Consider the following 19,724-nt stretch of genomic DNA (forward strand, 5'->3'; position numbering starts at 1 on the left):
GAGAACTTAATCGAGTTGTGTTTAGCCATAAGAGCGAAAGTTTCCTGATAGTCAATGCCATACACCTGACTATACCCTTTAGCCACCAACCCTGCCTTATATCTCTCAATAGTGCCATCTGATTTGTACTTAACGGTATTAGCCCATCTGCATCCAACTAGAACTTTCCCTTAGGAAGATCAACTAGTTTCCAAGTACAATTCTTCTCAAGATCTGTCATTTCCTCAGACATTGCTTGCTTCCAATTTGGGTCAGCGATGGCCTCAACAACATTCTTTGGAATGGAATTGGAGGAAAGGGTAATAGTGAAGGTAATACTTATAGAGGAGATAGCATCATAGGAAACAAATTGGATTATAGGATTCGTACAAGCTCTCTTTCCCTTTCGATTAGCAATGGGAAGACCTAACTCAGAGGGAAGAGAGGGGATGTCACCTAACTGAGGAGGGTGGAGCTTAGGATGTGGATCCAAAGAGGACTCTTGGCAGATCTTCTTCTTCCAGCAGCCTCTTTTGTACACAACTGGCTCCTTCTCATTACCAAAATCACCACATGACTGATCACCAATACCAACCACATCTACTTTTTTATGTTTCCCAATGTCAAGCATAAAAGGAGAAATAGGTAGGGGAGAAAGAAAGGGAATATCATCAGCAACCTTTTCACTCCCACTATTCTCCCCCTGAAGAGGATGATGATGAGGAGCAACGAAGGGTATAGATTCAAGGAAGGTAACATCTTTGGAGAGGAGATGCCGACGGGAGGAAGGATGGTAACAATTGTAGCCTTTGGTAGTAGAGGAATACCCAAGAAAGAGGCATTTGAGAGCCTTGGGGTCAAGTTTGGTCCGAGAGGATTTGTTAATATGAACATAACAAACATACCCAAAGACCTTCAAAGGAAGAGAGAAAGTAGAAACTTGAGAGGGAAAGGTTTCTAAAGGAGATTTGGAACTAAGAAGTTCTGTAGGCATGCGGATGATGAGAAAAGAAGCAGGAAGAAGAGCATTAGACCAAAAAGTCTTAAGAACATGCATGCCAAATAAAAGATTCCGAGTAACCTCTAATGAATGGCGATTTTTTCTCTCAGCTACCTCATTTTGTTGGGGTGTGTCAACACAAGCTAGCAAGTAAATAATACCATTATCAGTAAAGAAGTGTTGGAGGCCACAAAACATGTACTCCCCCCCCCCTTTATCAGAACGAGCAATTTGATTATGGTTTCAAATTGAGTAAGAATCATCTAATAAAAATTTTTAAATGTATCGCAGACATTACTCTAATGTTTCATCATAATAGTACAAGTAGTGCGGGAATAGTCATCAACAAATGAAATAAAGTAGCGATAGCCAAATAAAGAGGTAGTGAAGAGAGAGTCCCCAAACATCAATATGAAAAGGAACAATAAATCTATAGCCCTGATATGGATAAGATGAACGACAATGTTTGGCAAATATACAAGGTTCACATTGAAAAACATGAGAGAAAGAAAAGGATAGAAATAAATGAGGTAACTGTTCCTCATTACAACAAAAGAGGAATGGCCAAGACGATGATGCCATAACATTTCAAATACCACAGAACTACTATCACTACGTCCACACACACAGGACTGAGTTGTGGGAAAAATAGGTAGTCGAGGTTTAAGAAGATAGAGCCCTTTCTCCTCACGTCCATTGCCAATAATCCTCTTCGTCGCCAAATCTTGAAAAAGACAGTGAGAAGGAAAAAAGTGACACAACAATTCAGGGATTTAGTTAAATGGCTCACAAACAGAAGATTAGTGGCAAAGTTAGGGACATGAAGAACGGAATCAAGAAAAATGGAAGATGTAACAGGAATACTATCCTTACCAGAAAATGGAGAAAAGGGAGCAATCAGCCACCCTGACCTTATCCCTACTAGAACAAATGGTGTAGGAATCATAATAGTGGGACATATCAATAATGTGGTCTGTGGCACCAGAGTCAATGACCCAAGATGGGGCTGTGGTAAGAGCGGATGTGGAGGCTTGCAAAGCTGAGGAGGATTAAGAATCTGCCACTGAAAGTGTAGAAGGTGAGCTACCCATGTGTGACATGACCCGACGAAATGTTGCAAATGTCCTTCCTATCGAGTAAGCCTGAATCAGCTTGGATGCGAGATGAGTACTCCTGAGTAGCAGTCTCATTCATTATAGAATGTGCTTGAGCACCCCCTCTATGGCCACCACGAACACCAATAAATCCACCACGTGTACCAAGAGGACAACCATGAAGAGTTCAACACCTCTCTCTAGTATGTCCAGGTCTCCCACAATGATTGCATCTGGGCTTATCACTGTCATCTCCACGGGATGGTCCTTGGGCTCTACTACTACCTCTCTGGAAGCTAGAAGAAAGAGCAGATGGCTCAAGGGAGGAAGCAGGCTCCATAGATACCATACGAGTCTCCTCACTCTGCAAATAATTGCACACCTTATCTAAGGATGGAAGAGGGGACCTGCCTAAGATTAGTATGCGGATGGGCTCATACTCTGGGTTCAATCAACCAAGAAGAATAAGGACACGCTCTTTCTCAAGAGTTCGGTACACCTTATCTTCATCTTCAAGATTGGTCAATTGAAGGTCCTGATAGTGGTCATATTCCTCCCAAAGGCCAACAAAGGTATTGTTAAACTCAGAAATTGTCCTATCACACTGCCGCATGGTGATAATCTTCTATAGAAGTTGGTAAACCTTGGCAGAGTCACCCACTTTGTTAAAGGTCTTGGAAACACTATTCCAAATGGCCTTAGCAATTTCCTTTCGCATAAATCTTCTCCAAATTTCAGACTTCATCCAGAAGATCAACAAGGTAATAATTGTAGAGTTTTTGGTCTCCCATTTCTGATAGATAGGAGAGCTAGGCTCTGGAGCCGTAATAGTGCCAGAGCATGAAAATGAGGATTCCCAAAAACTAACTGTGGGGCTACTAGAGTAGGCTGTAAAGTAGCCAAACCACTCCCGGAGACATCCTAATCAGGCATAGTATAGAGAGGTATCCAACAATATGGAAAAAGTATCCAATCCAAGGGGGGAGTATACACTCAACCTAAATACACAATCCAATACAAGGAAAAAATCCCAGCCAAGGGAAACAAGCATCGACTTTGATAAACTTCTACTTAAACAAACCCTCCAAAGGGTAGCATCAACTCAAACAACTCAAAGAGTCCATAAAAGGCAGTGCATAACCATTTCACAACTAAGAACATCACATATTGCATTCCAAATGCAAAAAAAAAGAGTAAAAAAATCAACATCTGTTGTACCTGGCAGATCACAAGAGTAGGAGTTGTGTTCTAACTGCTCCTCTTATCAACAAAGAGAACATATGGTGCATAGAGAGGACCCTTGGGCGATTCTAGTGAGCCATACCACAGCCCAAACACATGCCGAGAGAGAGAGGGCCTGTAACATGGAGTTAGTTGGTAGTAATCCTAGAACAAGGAGGCGGTAACTCTAGAGGCTTGAAAACTTCATGGAAGTTTTGTACAAGACCAATCTAATACTTCTACAATTGATTCACATAGAAACCTCCTCCTTGGAATCCTTTGTGCCCTAGGATTCCAAAGAGAGGAAATAGGAAAGCAAGAGAAAGAATACGACTCTCAAACCGTAGAGCTCTGATACTAAGTTGGAAGTTAGGTAGTGAATGTATGTAAGGAAGAGGGAAGGAGATGGGAGAAGAAGAGAGAAGGAGAAGAAGAGAAAATAGAGAAAAGAGAGTTTGATGGTGAATGTGTGTTGTGAATCTCTTCACAACTCCTTCATATATATATATATATATATTTTGGTGAATAAATAATTCATTACCAAAAGGGCGAGCAGGAGAAAGGGGGGAATACACAGGGAGAAGCATAGTTCAAAATCTCGTCAAGATCTTAGCGAGATCTCAGAAAACTCGGAAAACTCGAGCTTCTCGAGACGAGTTATTATACGAAACAAAAAAATGTAAAAACTTTACTGAGATTTTGAATATTTTGAGGATCTCGGTGAAATCTCGAATATTTCGAAAATCTTGACCTCCTCAGTACTCATAGAGTCATAGTATTGTATTGTTGGGACTTGGGAGTTCAGACGTGGAAGACTAGGGTAGTAAGGTGTCTATGACTTATGTATTATTCATTGTACTTAGGTTAGGTGTCTATGTAATATGCATTATGAACACTTCATTGTACCTTGTGGTTTTGTAGTAGAAATTTTAAGTCGTTAACTATTTCTTAAATAATTATTCAATATTATGTGCATAATTTACTTGTTTTACTTGCCAATTATGTCTCCTATCATTCAAACAATGTTTAGAATAGGCAATATTACATTAAGGGTTCGGCCTTTACTGCCAACCAAGGGTGCAAATCCAAAACACCAAATTGGATTTTTTTTTCTTTTCAGTTTAAATCTTTAAATATGTTTATTAAGCCTAAAACAAGTTTACCTTAAAGTTTCGGAGCCAACTATGGCCATATGGCCACCAAAACATAATTCCGAAACATAAAAAAACACTGTCTCGCCGAAAAACTCAACCTGGTCAAGACCGGGTTTTAGAATCTTGGGGAGAAGAGAGGTGGGGCTATACAAAACAAGGCCTTAGGAGGGGCCCAAAGGAAGAAGAAGAGAAATAGATAATCCCCAGGTAACAACAATAAGCCTGTTCCTTGGGGAGTCAACAATAGAACGATGCGGTAACAAGTGTAACTTAGAGCAAACATAAAAAAAGACGGCATTCCAAATCATGTCAAGAGAGCGGGAATTGGAAGTCCATCTTCGAAGATTGCACTCCATCCAAATATAAGAAATAGTAGTACCGAACACAAGCTTGTCGACCACATCACAGATAGTACTACCGGAGAATGTCATATCCATCCAAAGCCACTCTATTGAAGGGGAGGGGTCTCTTCCTGCGGTGCCAGAAAGCGGATAAGGCTTTTTTTCCAAACTAAATAGGTAAAAGGGCAAGAGAAAAAGAGATGGTCAATGTCCTTAGAGCCATTCCAACAAAGGCTACATGAAGGAGAAACACAAAGGTGGCGGTGTAGAAGGAAATCTTGGGCGGGAAGGATTTGGGTAAAGATTCTTCAGACAGTGAAACTGTGACGGGAGATGTGGCCTTTAAACCACACCAAATTGTGCCAAGGGATAGGGGCGCCATAGTTGTCAAGGCGTCGCCTAAGCGTCCCCAAGCACCTTGGTCGCATAGATGGGTGCCTTGTTTGTGTCGCCTTGATTTTGGACCCTCTCCAACGCCTTGGGTTGCCTAACCGCTGTGACAACTATGAGGGCGCCACTATGTCTAACAAAATTTCAAGCCGATCTAGAGCTGAATGGGCCATTAGGGGATGGAAGCCAAAGGATCAGGTCAGAGGTGGAGGATTGGGGGGGAAGGGAGGCCCTAACTAGGGAGACTCGGGAGGGGGGAAGAGGGGGGACCAAGAGCCATGGGTAATAATTGAACAGACTTAGCGGATTTTAGAATACCCGAGGAGTAGACCGAACGGGCACCAACAACTAAAAGGAGAACTCCTAAGAGATGCCAATGGTCGAGCCAGAGGGAGGTAGAATTCCCATAAGCAATCTTGGAAATGGTAGCTTAAGGGCAAGGGGGCGAAGGTGAAGGATTTTGCGCCAGACCCAGGAAGAATCAGTAGGAATTGGAGCTATCCAGATTGACTCAAATTTAAGAAGGTAGGAATAAACCCAATTGACCCAGATGGAGTCATGCTTAGTAGAAATTTTCCAGAGTAACTCGAGAATACCAGTGATATTAGAATTACGGATTCTAGGAATGGCAAGACTTCCCTCTTTTTTGGGGAGACAGATGGATTACCAACTGAGGGGGTGAAGAAATTTAGAACATTCTTTGCTTTTCTAGAGGAAGGGGTAAAAAAGTGATTCCATGGCTTTGATGGTAGACTTTGGAAGCCCATAAATGCCACACCAATAAATGTTGGAGGCTTGGAGGACTGATCCGATTAGCTCCACCCTCCCAGCATAGGAAAGGAGTTTTCCTTTCCAGAGTTGAAGCCTTTTGCGAATTAGGTCAAGCATGGGGATACAGTGATGACCAATAAACCTAGCAAGAATAAGAGGTAGACCGAGGTACTTGACTGGGAGGGAAACAAGGGAGAACCCAGTGAGGCTAAGGAGGGAAGCCTTTTCAAGTTCAGAAACACCAGAAAGAAAGATGTGGGATTTCAAAAGGTTGATTTTGAGACCCGAGAAGCATTCGAAATGGTGCAAGGAGGAAATGATGGCTGAGATAGAGGAGGGAGAGGCCTTGGAGAAGATCATGAGATCATCAACAAAAGCAAAGTGGGAAAGTTTGATGGCTTTGAATTTAGGAATGAGAGAGATAAGAAGTTGATCAGTTTTGGATTGAATACTTCTGGATAGAACCTTCAGGGAAAGGGGTCAGCCTTGGCAGATGCCATCAAGGGAGGAGAAGAATCCTGCCGGGGACCCACTGACGAGGACAGAGAAGCGAGGGGAGGAGATGAAAGCGTGGATCTAGCGAACGAATGGGGGGGGGGATCCCATATGGGTTAATACAATCGTAATGAAGTCCCAACCGAGGGAATCAAAAGCTTTATGGATATCAATTTTCATGAGAGCAGCAAGGGAATGAGATCTACGATCAAAACCCTGAACAATTTTAGAGCAAAGGAGGATATTATCTGAAATACTTCTGTCGGAGATGAGAGCCGACTGGTTAGGGCTAACAAGGGAAGGGACCACCAGTTAAATCTTCAATGGATCGATCTAATGAGATAACAAAGGGTTAATAGCTAAGAGGAAGGGAAGGAGAAAGAGAGAAGAGAGATTGGGAGAGAAACAATTATATGTGTTGAGTGATTCTCAACACACATAATAACTTCATTAATAAACTTTTGGAAATTACATAAGCCTCCCTAGGGAGGAAAGAAGAAATAAAAAGAAAAAGTAAATAACAACTAAGTCATGTCTTATAATATGACAATGACAGAACTACCCTTACACACATAACTCTAACTCTCCCCCTCAGCTGGAGAATAGATATCATACATTCCCAGCTTGCACAATAAGGCATTAAATAGACTAGGACTAAGACCCTTGGTGAAGATATCTGCTACTTGATCACCTGTCTTCATAAAGGGAGTACAAATGCACCCAGAATCCAGCTTCTCTTTGATGAAGTGTCGATCAACCTGAATATGTTTGGTTCGATCATGTTGAACCGGATTATGGGCAATGCTTATAGCAGCTTCGTTGTCACAATAAAGTCTCATTGGCCATTCAGTTTCAAAACTCAAGTCTTGAAGTAGTCTCTTTAGCCATATAAGCTCACACACTCCATGAGCCATGGCCCTAAACTCAGCCTCTGCACTGGATCTAGCTACAACTGGTTGTTTCTTCCTCCTCCAGGTAACTACATTACCACTCACAAAGGTACAGTACCTAGAAGTAGATCTCATGTCAGAAACTGAACCAGCCCAATCAGCATCTGTTTAGCCTTCAATCTGCAAATGATCATGCCTGGTAAATAGAAGACCTTTTCCTGGACAGGATTTCAAGTATCTAATGATGCGATATACCGCATCTAGATGTCCACTCTTGGGAGCATGCATGAACCGACTCACCACACCAACTGCATAAGAGATGTCTGGTCAAGTTAAGGAGAGATAGATTAGTTTTCCAACCAACCTTTGGTACTTGCTTGCATCTATAAGAGAAGAACCACATTCATCACCAAGCTTATCAATCGGATCAATGGGGGATGTTGCTGGTTTGCACCCCATCATGCCTGTCTCTTTCAGAAGATCCAAGACAAATTTCCTTTAGCAGAGGTTGATTCCTTTCCTTGATCTAGATACTTCAATACCCAAGAAGTATTTCAAGAGTCCAAGGTCTTTGATCTCAAAATGTTTAGCCAGATAAGACTTCAATCTGTTTATCTCAGTAACATCATTCTCAGTTACCACAATGTCATCAACATAGATAATGAGAGTTGTAACTGTACCATTACCTCTTCTGATAAACAAGGTGTGGTCAACTTGACTCTGATAATACCCATTCTTCAGGATGGCTTGTCTAAATCTCTCAAACCAGGCCTTAGGAGATTATTTAAGGCCATAAAGAGCTTTCTTCAAGAGACATACTTTCCCTTCAGCTAAGGGACACTTAAAACCAGGTGGAGGCTGCACGTACACTTCTTTTGCTAAATCTCTATGAAGAAATGCATTCTTCACATCTAATTGGTACATTGGCCAATCTTTATTGGCCGCCACTGAAAGAAGAACCCTGATTGAGTTATGCTTGGCTATAGGGGCAAAAATCTCCTGGTAGTCAATGCCATACACTTGACTATACCCTTTTGCAACCAGCTTAGCTTTGTATCTTTCCACTGTACCATCGGAACTATACTTAATGGTATAAACCCATCTGCATCCAACTGGAGTTCTCCCCTTGGGAAGATCAACTAGAGTCCAAGTATTGTTCTTTTCCAGAGCCACCATTTCCTCAGACATTGCTTGCATCCATTTTGGATAGGATAAGGCCTCTGTGACATTTTTGGGAATGGAAGAAGACTCAAGGGCAGTGGAAAAGGTAATACCTGTAGGAGAAATAGAGTCATAGGAAACAAACTGGGCTATGAGGTTAGTACAACCTCTCTTCCCCTTTCTCATAGCAATGGGAAGACCTAATTCAGAAGGGGAAGTATTACCTGATTGAGGAGGATGAGATTGAGGATGTGGATCCAAAGAGGGGTTTTGGCCTGGTTATTTTCCCTTCAACGCATACCAGGGTTGCTTCCCTTTTCCCTTCAACAAGCATTCACCTCTTGTGAATACATCTTTGAATCTTATTCCCTTGTATTCTTTTTTTCCACTAGCATCACCACCACTACTAGCATCAATATCAACAACACCATCAGCATTAACAACATCCACTTCTTTGTCTTTGTATTTTCCAATATCAAATAGGTATGGGGAAGTGGAGGTAGGCAAGGGAGATAGAAAAGGAATGACATCAGCATCCTGTTCACTTCTAGTACTCTCCCCTTGAAGAGGATGCTGACGAGAAGATAAGTAAGGAATAGACTCAAAGAAGGTAACATCTTTGGAGAGAAGTCGCCTTCGGGAAGGAGGATGGTAGCACTTATACCCTTTGGTTGAATCAGAGTAGCCCAAGAAGATGCACTTGAGAGCTTTGGGATTAAGCTTGGTGCAAGCTGATTTGTTGACATGAACGTAGGAAACACAACCAAAGACTTTTGGAGGCAAGGAAAAGACTGAGGATTGAGGAGAAAGAAGAGCCAGGGGAGATTTAGAGCCAAGGAGTGGAGAGGGCATCCGGTTAAGAAGAAAGGCAGCGGTAAGAAGTGCATCAGACCAAAAAGTCTTAAACACATGCATACCAAAGAGAAGACCCCTGGTGATTTCCAACAAGTGACAGTTCTTTCTATCAACCACCCCATTTTGTTGAGGGGTGTCAATACATGCTAGTTGATGGATGATGCCATTATCAGTAAAGAACTGTTGGAGCCCCCCATACATGTACTTACCCCCTTGTCAGACCTAACAATTTAGATCCGAGTACCAAATTGAGTACTGATAAGTTGATAAAAATCCTTAAAAACATCACAAACATCACTCTTTTGTTTAAACCAAACAGTCCAAGTAGACCTAGAATAGTCATCCATAAATGAAACAAGTAACGAAATCTAGACAAAGAAGTAGTAGGAGAAGGCCCCCAAACATCATTATGAACAAGAGAAAAAGGTGCAGTAGATCTATTACCACGATAAGGATAAGAGGTGCGACAATGTTTAGTAAAAATACAAGATTCACACTGAAAAGTATAAGAGGAAGGAAAAGAAGTAAACAAGTAGGGTAACTATCTCCTCATAACAACAAAAGAGGGATGACCCAAACGTTGATACCAAAGCATTACAAACTCCAAAGTACTACGGTCACTCTGACCACAAACACAAGCTGCAGCAATCGATTGATCAGGTAACCGTGGTTCAAGAAGGTAGAGTCCTCCTTTTTCAGTCCCTTGCCAATAACCCTCTTTGTCTCCAAATCCTGAAAAAGACAATAGGAAGGAAAGAAAGTGATACAACAATTTAAGGATTTGGTTAGGTAACTCACTAATAATAGTTTCGTAGAAAAATCAGGAACATGAAGGACAGACTCAAGGGAAATAAAAGGAGTAACTCTCACATTACTCTTACCAGAGATAGAAGAAAGGGAACCATCAGCAACCCTTACCTTATCCCGGCCAGAGCAAATGGAGTAGGAATTATAATAATGTGACATACCAGTCATGTGATCAGAGGCTCCAGTCAATAATCCAGGTGGATATAGAAGGAGTAGACGAGACCTGTAGAGCTGTGGCAGAAGTAGCTGACCCTCCAAGGTGAGACATCAGCCGGCGGAGGGCTGCAATATCATCTTGTGAAATGGAGTCAGGAGCAGGCTGGGGTCTAGATGTCTCAGACTCAGATGTCATAGAGTGAGCTCTAGCTTCCCCTCGCTTGCCTCCACAAGCACTAGATGAACCACCACGCATACCAGGGGGGCTGCCCATAAAGATCCCAACACCTGTCCTTGGTGTGTCCCAGCTTTCCACAATGATCACATTTAAATCTCTCACGGTGATCTCCATGAGTTGGCCCTTGGTCTTTCCCCCCACTTTTCTAGTCTCTGTTGGAACTAGAAACAAGAGCAGATCTCTCTGTTGATGGTGCCATATCCATAGTTGTTCTCCTGGTTTCCTCACTTTGCAAGTAGCTACATACTTCATCCAGAGATGGAAAGGGAGATCTCCCTAAGATTTTCAAGCGAAGAGGCTCATATTCTGGGTTAAGCTCACCAAGCAAAATAAGGATCCTTTCCTTTTCGTGGCTCCTGTAGACCTTTGCCTCATCATCAGAATTGGACAGCTGGAGGTTATTATAGTGATCATATTCCTCCCACAAGCTAGTAACAATGTTGTAGTAGTCAGATATACTCCTATCACCCTGTTTCATATGGATGATTTTTTGGAGGATTTGATACATTTTGGCTGCATCACCAACTCTATCAAAAACCTTGGAGACACTGTCCCAGATATCTTTTGCAGTCTCCTTACTCATAAACCTCCTACCTATCTCAGGTTTCCTGGAGAATACCAGCCAAGTCATAACAGTGGAGTTCTCAGACTCCCACTTGAGATAGCCTGGATCAGTAATGGTAGGCTCCTTAATAGAGCTAGTAATATACCCCAACTTTCCCCTACTTCGCAAGGACATCTTCACAGAACGGGACCAATCCAAGTAGTTGGTATTGTCCAATTTCACATCAGAGATTTGGGTGTTGGGGTTATCAAAGGAAGCCATCATTTGGGAACCACTACTCAGGCTGCTAGCTGTAGTTGGTCTACTAACCTCAGAATCTTGCCCAGACATAGTAGACATCATATGCTGACACTTCAACAAGCAAACAAGTGTGCTGCTCAACTGGAGAGTACACTCAACCCAAATAAAAGAGGTAAACTAGTATACAAATGGTTTTAAATCAACCAAATCACTAGGCTAGGGCAAAGCCTAAAAAACAGCAGGCATACAGAGAGCAAAAAACTTGCATAACTCAAACCAAATCCTTCTAACACCCAAGAAACTTCAGTTCATAACACCCAACAAGTGTAACAAGGTGCAAACATTCCATTCTCAGCAACAAACAACCATCCAATGCAGCAATCTTCAAAAAAAGGTCAAACAAGAAGCGTAAACAAAGTCGCAATACCGTACAACAAAGAAAAAGGAGCAATAGTCTCCAAATCTTCCCCTTCAAGAATCGACTCTTAGGGCTTCAAAACAGCATTCCTATACGACTCAAATAAGCCTAGTTTCAAGGCAAAACCGCTAAAGGCAGAATCGAAACTCAAACATCCCAAGGTGGCGGATATTCTGGGTTATCTTTAAAGGCTTTACAACAGCTTCCAGCCAAGCAACACTCCTCTCAACAGCCGAGAGGTCAGGGGTCTGAGAGAGGACCTCTAGGTGATTCAAATGCACTAGGTCTCATTCAAAGAGATGGAGAGATGGAGGAGAATCGAGACAATCACTCCACAGGCTGGCGGTAGCTAGGCAGGCACCTTCTAAAGCTTCAAACCACTTCAGCAGCTCCTAAACTCTCTCCATATGGACTTGGTTTGAAGAATATCACTCTAAAGACTGTAAGAAGTATAGTTATCTCACATAGTACAGCCTCTAATGGAACCATTTACATTTCTAGGGTTCTAAAGAGAGGAGAAGACAACCACTGAGCTCAGCCGACTCTCAAATCAGAGATGCTAGCTCTGATACCAAGTTAAATCTTCAATGGATCGATTCTAATGAGATATCAAAGGGTTAACAGCTAAGAGAATGGGAAGGAGAAAGAGAGAAGAAAAGAAGAGAAGAAGAGAAGAGAGATTGGGAGAGGATCGATTATGTATGTTGAGTGATTTTCAACACACATAATAACTTCATTAATAAACTTCTGAAAATTACATAAGCCTCCCTAGGGAGGAAAGAAGAAATAAAAAGAAAGAGTAAATAACAACTAAGTCATGTCTTATAATATGACAATAACAGAACTACCCTTACACACATCTCTAAACCACCAACTGAAGGCGGTTGGCCAAGATTTTGGCAATGAATTTGTAGATAAGGTTGCAAAGAGAAATAGGGCGAAAATCAGACAAGGAGGAAGCCCTTTCTTTTTTAGGGATTAGGCAAAGGAAAGTTTGGTTGATCTCAGAGATCTGGCAGGCATGTACCTAAAATACCCTTATGAACTCTAACAAATTAAGCCTCTTCTATTGTGGTTTAAAACAATTTTTGCTGCTGTATCTATTCTATGGAACCCTAGTTGATGATTATATGAAAATAAATTTTTTCTCCATATATGTTATCCTTTTGTTTCTCCCTTGCATGGATAACCATACAAGATGAATTTATACGGAAGTTATCAAGCACATGAAGGAAGAGGGCGGGCCTTGGTGCAACGGTAAGTTTGCTCCATTGTGACCAAGTGGTCACAGGTTCGAGTCTGGAAACAGCCTCTCTGTGAAAGCAGGGGTAAGGCTGCGTACACTATGACCCTCCCCAAATCCCGCAGTGGCGGGAGCCTCGTGCACTGGGTACACCCCCCCCCCCCCCTTTTTATCAGTTACATGAAGGAGATTACCTTTAACAGTGATTTCTTGGGGTTACCTATCTACCAGTATTGACCTTTCTCAAGTTTTTTGTTGTTTTCCTCTCTTGAAGGTGGGGTTTTTTTGGTAGAATCGAGATTGGCCAGTACTAAGAATTTGGCCATCAAATCTTCCTGATTTTCAGGACATTATAGGTCATTCTGGTAAGGCTCTTCGACCCAATTTTAAGGTCGATCCAAACCTCTGATCTTCAAAAGCCAAATTCTTGCTGGCGAGAAGATACCATCCATGAATAAAGCATTTTGTCGGATTCAACGTGTCTACCTCATTCACCAAATCTGAATCATCCTCCTCTAAGGATATTTAACCCTTATTTCATATAGTAGGGGTCGTGGTAGTGGTAGAGCTTTAGAGGAAGCCAAGGTCGTGGTGGTGGTAGAGGCAGAAGACAGCAACCGGATCAAGGCATGCATTAGTGTACTTACTGTGGAAAGATGAATCCTATTGTTGATACATGTTGGGCGAAGAACAGTATACCCGAGTTGACTCAGTAGCTATCTGCTAATACTATTACTCTTGATCAAAGTTCTCCAGTGATGTCATCTTCCAACGCCAATCTTGCATCCACATCCGGAGGTAGTCACCTAGTGTCTCTGTAATGAGATGAACTCAATCATTACTTAAGCGTATTCAGCAAGTTGAGACATCTATATCAACATCCATTACTACAATTGTTGACTTAGTTACTGATGCATTTCTTGCCTCCTCTTCTTTTACATGGTGGGCCATGTTAAATTTTGTTCTTCATGTACCTAAATTACCTTTAAATCTTATCTCGGTTAGTTAACTGACCAAGTCCCTAAATTGTTCAATTACCTTTTATCCTACCTATTGTGTTTCTCAGGATCTCAAGACATGGAAAATGATTGGTGGAGGGTGTGAGAAGGATGGTTTATATTACATTGATGGCGAAGATCCTACAGTTGAGTCTGCCACCTCTAGTGTGTCCTCTCCTCTTTAGTGGAATTACCGGTTAGGACATCTTTCCCTTTCCAAGCTCTAGCATATGATTCCCAATTGCAAAACTATATCTTGACTTGAGTGTGAAGCGTGTGAGCTTGAAGAGCATCATCGTACCTCATTCCCCTTTCATGATGCTTCTCAGAATTCTTCCTTGTTTTCCTTGGTTCATTATGATGTTTGAGGTCCGTGTCATGTTAAGAGTCAATTTGGTTTTTTATATTTTGATACTTTTATTGACTGATCATTCTCGAATGACATGGTTATATATGTTAAAGGTTTCAAAATTTTAAGTGAGGACGGGCATTGGTGCAACAGTAAAAGGTTGCTCCATTGTGACCAAGTGGTCATGGGTTCTAGTCTGGAAACAGCCTCTCTGCGAAAGCAGGGGTAAGGCTGCGTACAATAATGACCCTTCCTAGACTCCGCAGTAGCGGGAGCCTCGTGCACTGAGTACGCCCTTTTTTATTGTTTCGAAATTTTATCTATTTTCAAGCAGCTTTATAATAACCTCCTTTTCCCTAGAGCCATCTATTCTTCTGGGCTCCCAAAGGATGCCCCTGTCTCTGCCCTCATCTCCTCTGGCTCTTGGTCTCCGCCCCCTTCTCTTAATCCCTCCATCATTTCCCTGATCTGGGCAACTCTCCCCCCCTGCAGTCCACCACTTCCCATAATGTTGACCGGGTTATCTGGCTCCCCTTGTTAGGTTTTAGAGGAGAAAGAGAAGAGAGGAGAAAAGCTCTAAGGGAGGCAAAGTTCAAACACGATTTGGTGTAATGTGTTATGTCTCTCAACTTGAGACAAACAGCCTTATATTGAGAAGAATATCTAATTACACTCAGGCCCTTAGCCTAATACAAATAGCACATAAAATACATAAGTAAGTGTCTAAGTACAAATATACCCCTGAAACTAAGTACTCTTAACACTCCCCCCTCAAGCTGGGTGGTATATGTCATACATACCCAGCTTGTCTAACATAAAACTGAAGTGATGACAACTAAGTCCTTTGGTGAATATGTCTGCCACTTGTTCACTTGTCTTCACAAAAGGGGTACAAATAGTCTTAGACTCTATTTTCTCTTTGATGAAGTGCCTGTCAACCTCAACATGCTTTGTCATCATGTTGGACCGGATTATGTGCAATACTTATGGCTGCCTTGTTGTCACAAAGATAGACTCATAGGTTCGCTGCCTCAAACCCCAATTCTTGGACAAGTTTCTTCAACCACAAGATTTCACACACACACGATGAGCCATGGCCCTAAATTTCGCTTCAAGACTTGACCTAGCTACCACAGGTTGCTTCTTGCTTCTCCAGAAACTAAGTTTCCCCAACAAATGTACAAGATCCGGAGGTGGACCTTCTATCGAAATAGACCCGCCCAATCTGCATCGTATATACTTCAATTCTCAAGTTACCATTCCTAGAAAAGAGAAGACCCTTTCCAGGACATGACTTCAAGTACACGAGGATCTCAGAAACGCATCAAGATGTCCCACCTTGGGTGCATGCATAAAACCGACTCACCACTCCCACAAAGATAGGTAATGTCAGTCCGGTGAGGGAAAGGTAGATTAACTTGCCTACTAATCTCTCGGTATTTTTCAGCATCCACAAGCGGTTTACCACAATCTTCCCTAGTCTCGTGATTCTCGCTCAATGGGGAGGAGACTGGTTTACATCCCAAGTAGCCTGTCTCTGTAAGGAGATCAAGAACAAACTTCATTTGACAAACATTGATCCTTGCTTGGATCTAGAAACCTCAATCCCCAGGAAATACTTCAATGGACCGAGGTCCTTGATCTCAAACTGTCGAGACAAGTAAAGTTTAAGCTTTGAGATTTCGGCTTCACTATTTCCCGTGACCACAATGTCATCAACATAAACAATGAGAGCCGTAATAGTGCTGTCCTTCCTTTGTAGAAACAATGTGTGATCAGCTTGACTTTGAGTATATCCGTTTTGCGGCAGAGAGCTTGTCTAAATCTTTCAAACCAAGCCTTAGGAGACTGTTTGAGTCCATAAAGAGCCTTCCTAAGACGACACACTTTCCCATCGTCCACCAAGATGCTTGAACCTAGGAGGAGGATGCATATACACTTCTTCTTCTAGGTCACCATGTAAGAATGCATTCTTCACATCCAGTTGGTACAAAGGCCAATCAAGATTTGCTGCCATTGAGAGAAGTACCCGGATGGAGTTGTGCTTGGCCACTGGAGCAAAGGTTTCCTGAAAGTCAATGCCATACACCTATGTATAACCCTTAGCGACAAGTCTTGCCTTATATCTCTCCACGGTACCATCAGACTTGAACTTGACTGTGAATACCCATCTGCACCCAACAGGGACTCTCCCTTTAGGGAGCTCAACAAGGTCCCAAGTATGATTCTTCTCAAGTGCCAACATCTCTGTGTTCATTGCTTCTCTCCATTTTGGATCTGCCATAGCCTCTGCTACATTCTTGGGAATAGATATGGAGGAGATAGCCACAGAGAAGGCTATACCTGTAAGGGAAATAGAATCATAGGAAACAAACTTGGCAATGGGATTAGTACATGCCCGAGTTCCCTTACGGTGGGCAATAGGAAGGTCCAAGTCTGAGGATATAGGAGTAGAAGAAGGTATACCTGTCTCGATGGATGGAGACTCAGGATGAGGTGATGAAGAAGGATTTTGGCAGGTCTTCTTTATAGGCAGCCATGAAGCAGGATTTCTCCTTTCCTTCGTATACACCAAGAGCTCCCTTGTTCTCTGTTCCCCTCGTACACAAGGGTGCTCCCCTCAACTACATTCTCTATACAAGGCTCCCCTCAATGTAACTTCTCTTTCCTGTCAATCTGAAAAGGTGAAATAGGAACAGGATAGGAGATAGGAAGTGAGACAGGACTCGGGAACCTCTTCACCGCAATACCACTACTAAGCGATAAACACTCCCCGAAGAGGCGAAAAAAAGGTATGGTTTCAAAGAAACGGACATCTCTCGGAGAGAAGCCACCACGACGAGTGGGAGGATGATAGCATTTATATCCTTTGGAGGTGGAGGAATACCCGAGAAAGATGCACTTCGTGAGCCTTAGGATCCAATTTAGTGCGGGCAGATTTGCTAACATGTACATAACAAATACAACCAAACACCTTTGGAGGGAGAGAGAATGAAGAAGACCGTGAGGGTAGGACAAGAAGAGGAACTTGAAATTGTAAGACACTAGACGGCATGCGATTAATAAGAAAGACAGATGAGTAGAGCATCGCACCAAAAAGTTTTGGGAACATGCATGGTAGTAAACCAAAGGGACCTAGCCACTTCAAGAAGGTGGCGATTTTTTCTTTCAGCCACACCATTTTGTTGTGGGGTATCAACACAGCCACTGATGAATAATGCCATGGTCGAAAAAAGGTTTCCAAACCACTATACATATACTCCCCACCTTGTCGAACGAACAATTTGGATCCGGGTTTGAAATTGGGTATACACTAACTCATAGAAATTTGTAAATGCAACATGTACATCACTTTTATGTTTCAACAAGTACACCCAAGTAACCCGAGAATAATCATCAATAAAAGAGACAAAGTAGCGGAAGCCACGCAAAAGGTAACGGGGAAGGCCCCCAAACATCAAGATGTATAAGATGAAAAGGTGAAGTCGATCTATTACCATTGGATGTATAAACTGTTTACAACTTTTGGCAAATAGACAAGGTTCACAATGAAAAACATGAGAGCTGGAAAGGAAGTAAACAAGTGAGGTAACTGTTTCCTCATAATGTAAAACGAAGGGTGTCCCAACCGACGATGCCAAAGCAAACTATCCTCTTGAGTACGTCCACCTTCTAGCCCACAAACATAGGATTGAGGTTGTACAATGAGGAAGCACCGCTTCCAAAACATATAAGCCATCGCCTTCACGACCACCGCTAATCACCTTCCTCGTCACCAAATCCTGAAAAAGACAATGGGTAGGAAAGAAGGTGACAAAGCGGTTCAAAGATTTAGTCAATGGCTAACGGAAAGAAGGTTAGTAGCAAAGTTGGGAACATGAAAAACAGACTTCAGGGTAAGCAAGGTGTAACCGGATATCTCCCTTACCAGAGATGGAAGAGAATGTACCATCGGCAATTTTTACCTTATCTTTCCTGAACAAACAGAGTAGGAATTATACTGGGACCTACCATCATATATCCGTGGCGCCCGAGTCAATAACCCAAGGTGTGATGCCGGAGGAGGAAGAGGCTCAGTAGTGCAAGAGAAGTAGGAGCGCAGTGAACCGCCCAGTGGGCTACAACCCGGCGAAAGGCAAGAATGGCGTGGGGAAAGAGAGAATGAATCGCCTTCAATGACCCCAACATGAGCCTTAGGCCCCTTCTTCCTTGTCCCTTCGTCCCCAGTGGAACCAGTGGGGGCTTCCCACGGAGATCCCAAAGTAAGTCCTTCGTATGTCCAGTTTTACCACAATGGTCACATAAGAATCGGCTCTTCGAAGACCCCTTAGCAGCCCCCTTATCAGCTCCCTTAGTGGAGTCCTGAGGGATGGAAGAAACAAGAGCAGAGCGCTCAATAGTGGTGTTGATACTAGTCTCCATGGCACCCCTACGGGTTTCCTCACTCTGTAGATATCCACACACCTCCTCCAGTGAGGGAAGACTAGGTCGGCCAAGGATTTGTACCCTTAGAGGCTCAAATTCAGGATTCAGGCCACCAAGAAGAAATAGTACCCTCTCCTTCTCAAACAACCTGTGTACCTTGACTTCATCATCAGGACACAACTGAAGATCTCTATAGTGATCATACTCCTCCCACAGGCCCACAACAAGACAATAGTAGTCAGAGATGCTTCTATCACCCTGGCGTAGGCTAACAATCTGTTGGAGAAGTTGGTACACCTTTGTAGAGTCTCCAACACGATCAAAGATACGGGCTACACTGTTCCAAATATCTTTGGCAGTCTCTTTACCCATAAACCTCCGTCCAATCTCAGGCTTCATTGAGAAAAGAAGCCAAGCCATCACCAATGAGTTCTCGTTGTCCCATTTGGAATACCCTTGCTCGGTAGGAAGAGGTGCCTTGATGTCGCCATTTATGTACCCCATCTTTCCCTTACACCTAAGGATCGCATGGATCGAGACCAATCTAGGTAATTGGTATTGTCCAACTTGACAATGGGAAGTCGCACATTGGTGTTCTCATATGAAGGGACAGAGGATGATGCAGAAGTGGGTCTACTGACAAAGGCAAGGCTGTTTCCTCATCTTTGTCACCCATATTTAACTCAAATCAAATGCTTAATAAGTCCAAACAACAAAGATTTCAACCACGCCCACTGCTCCTTGAACACAACAGTAAAAACAGGCAAAAACAGAGACTAGAAAAACTGAAAAAAGGCTTGTAAAACCCAAACGAAGCAGCAAACAGCAGCGGAGCAACAAGGGTAAGTCTTCCTTACCCAAAAACGATGCTGTATGGCCCAAAGAAAGCAGCAAACACAGCTCACACTAAGAGCGGATCACTCCAAGAGCTCAC

At 42.6% G+C, this 19,724-nt stretch overlaps 1 protein-coding gene across 3 annotated transcripts in view; it reads right to left on the reverse strand.

Annotated features, from left to right (window-relative positions):
• Window positions 1–19,724, reverse strand: part of LOC122660334 (CSC1-like protein RXW8) — a 105,194-nt gene that overhangs the window by 15,708 nt on the left and 69,762 nt on the right. The window lies entirely within an intron of this gene.

Source organism: Telopea speciosissima, chromosome 4 (assembly GCF_018873765.1).
Source record: "Telopea speciosissima isolate NSW1024214 ecotype Mountain lineage chromosome 4, Tspe_v1, whole genome shotgun sequence".
NCBI lineage: Eukaryota > Viridiplantae > Streptophyta > Magnoliopsida > Proteales > Proteaceae > Telopea > Telopea speciosissima.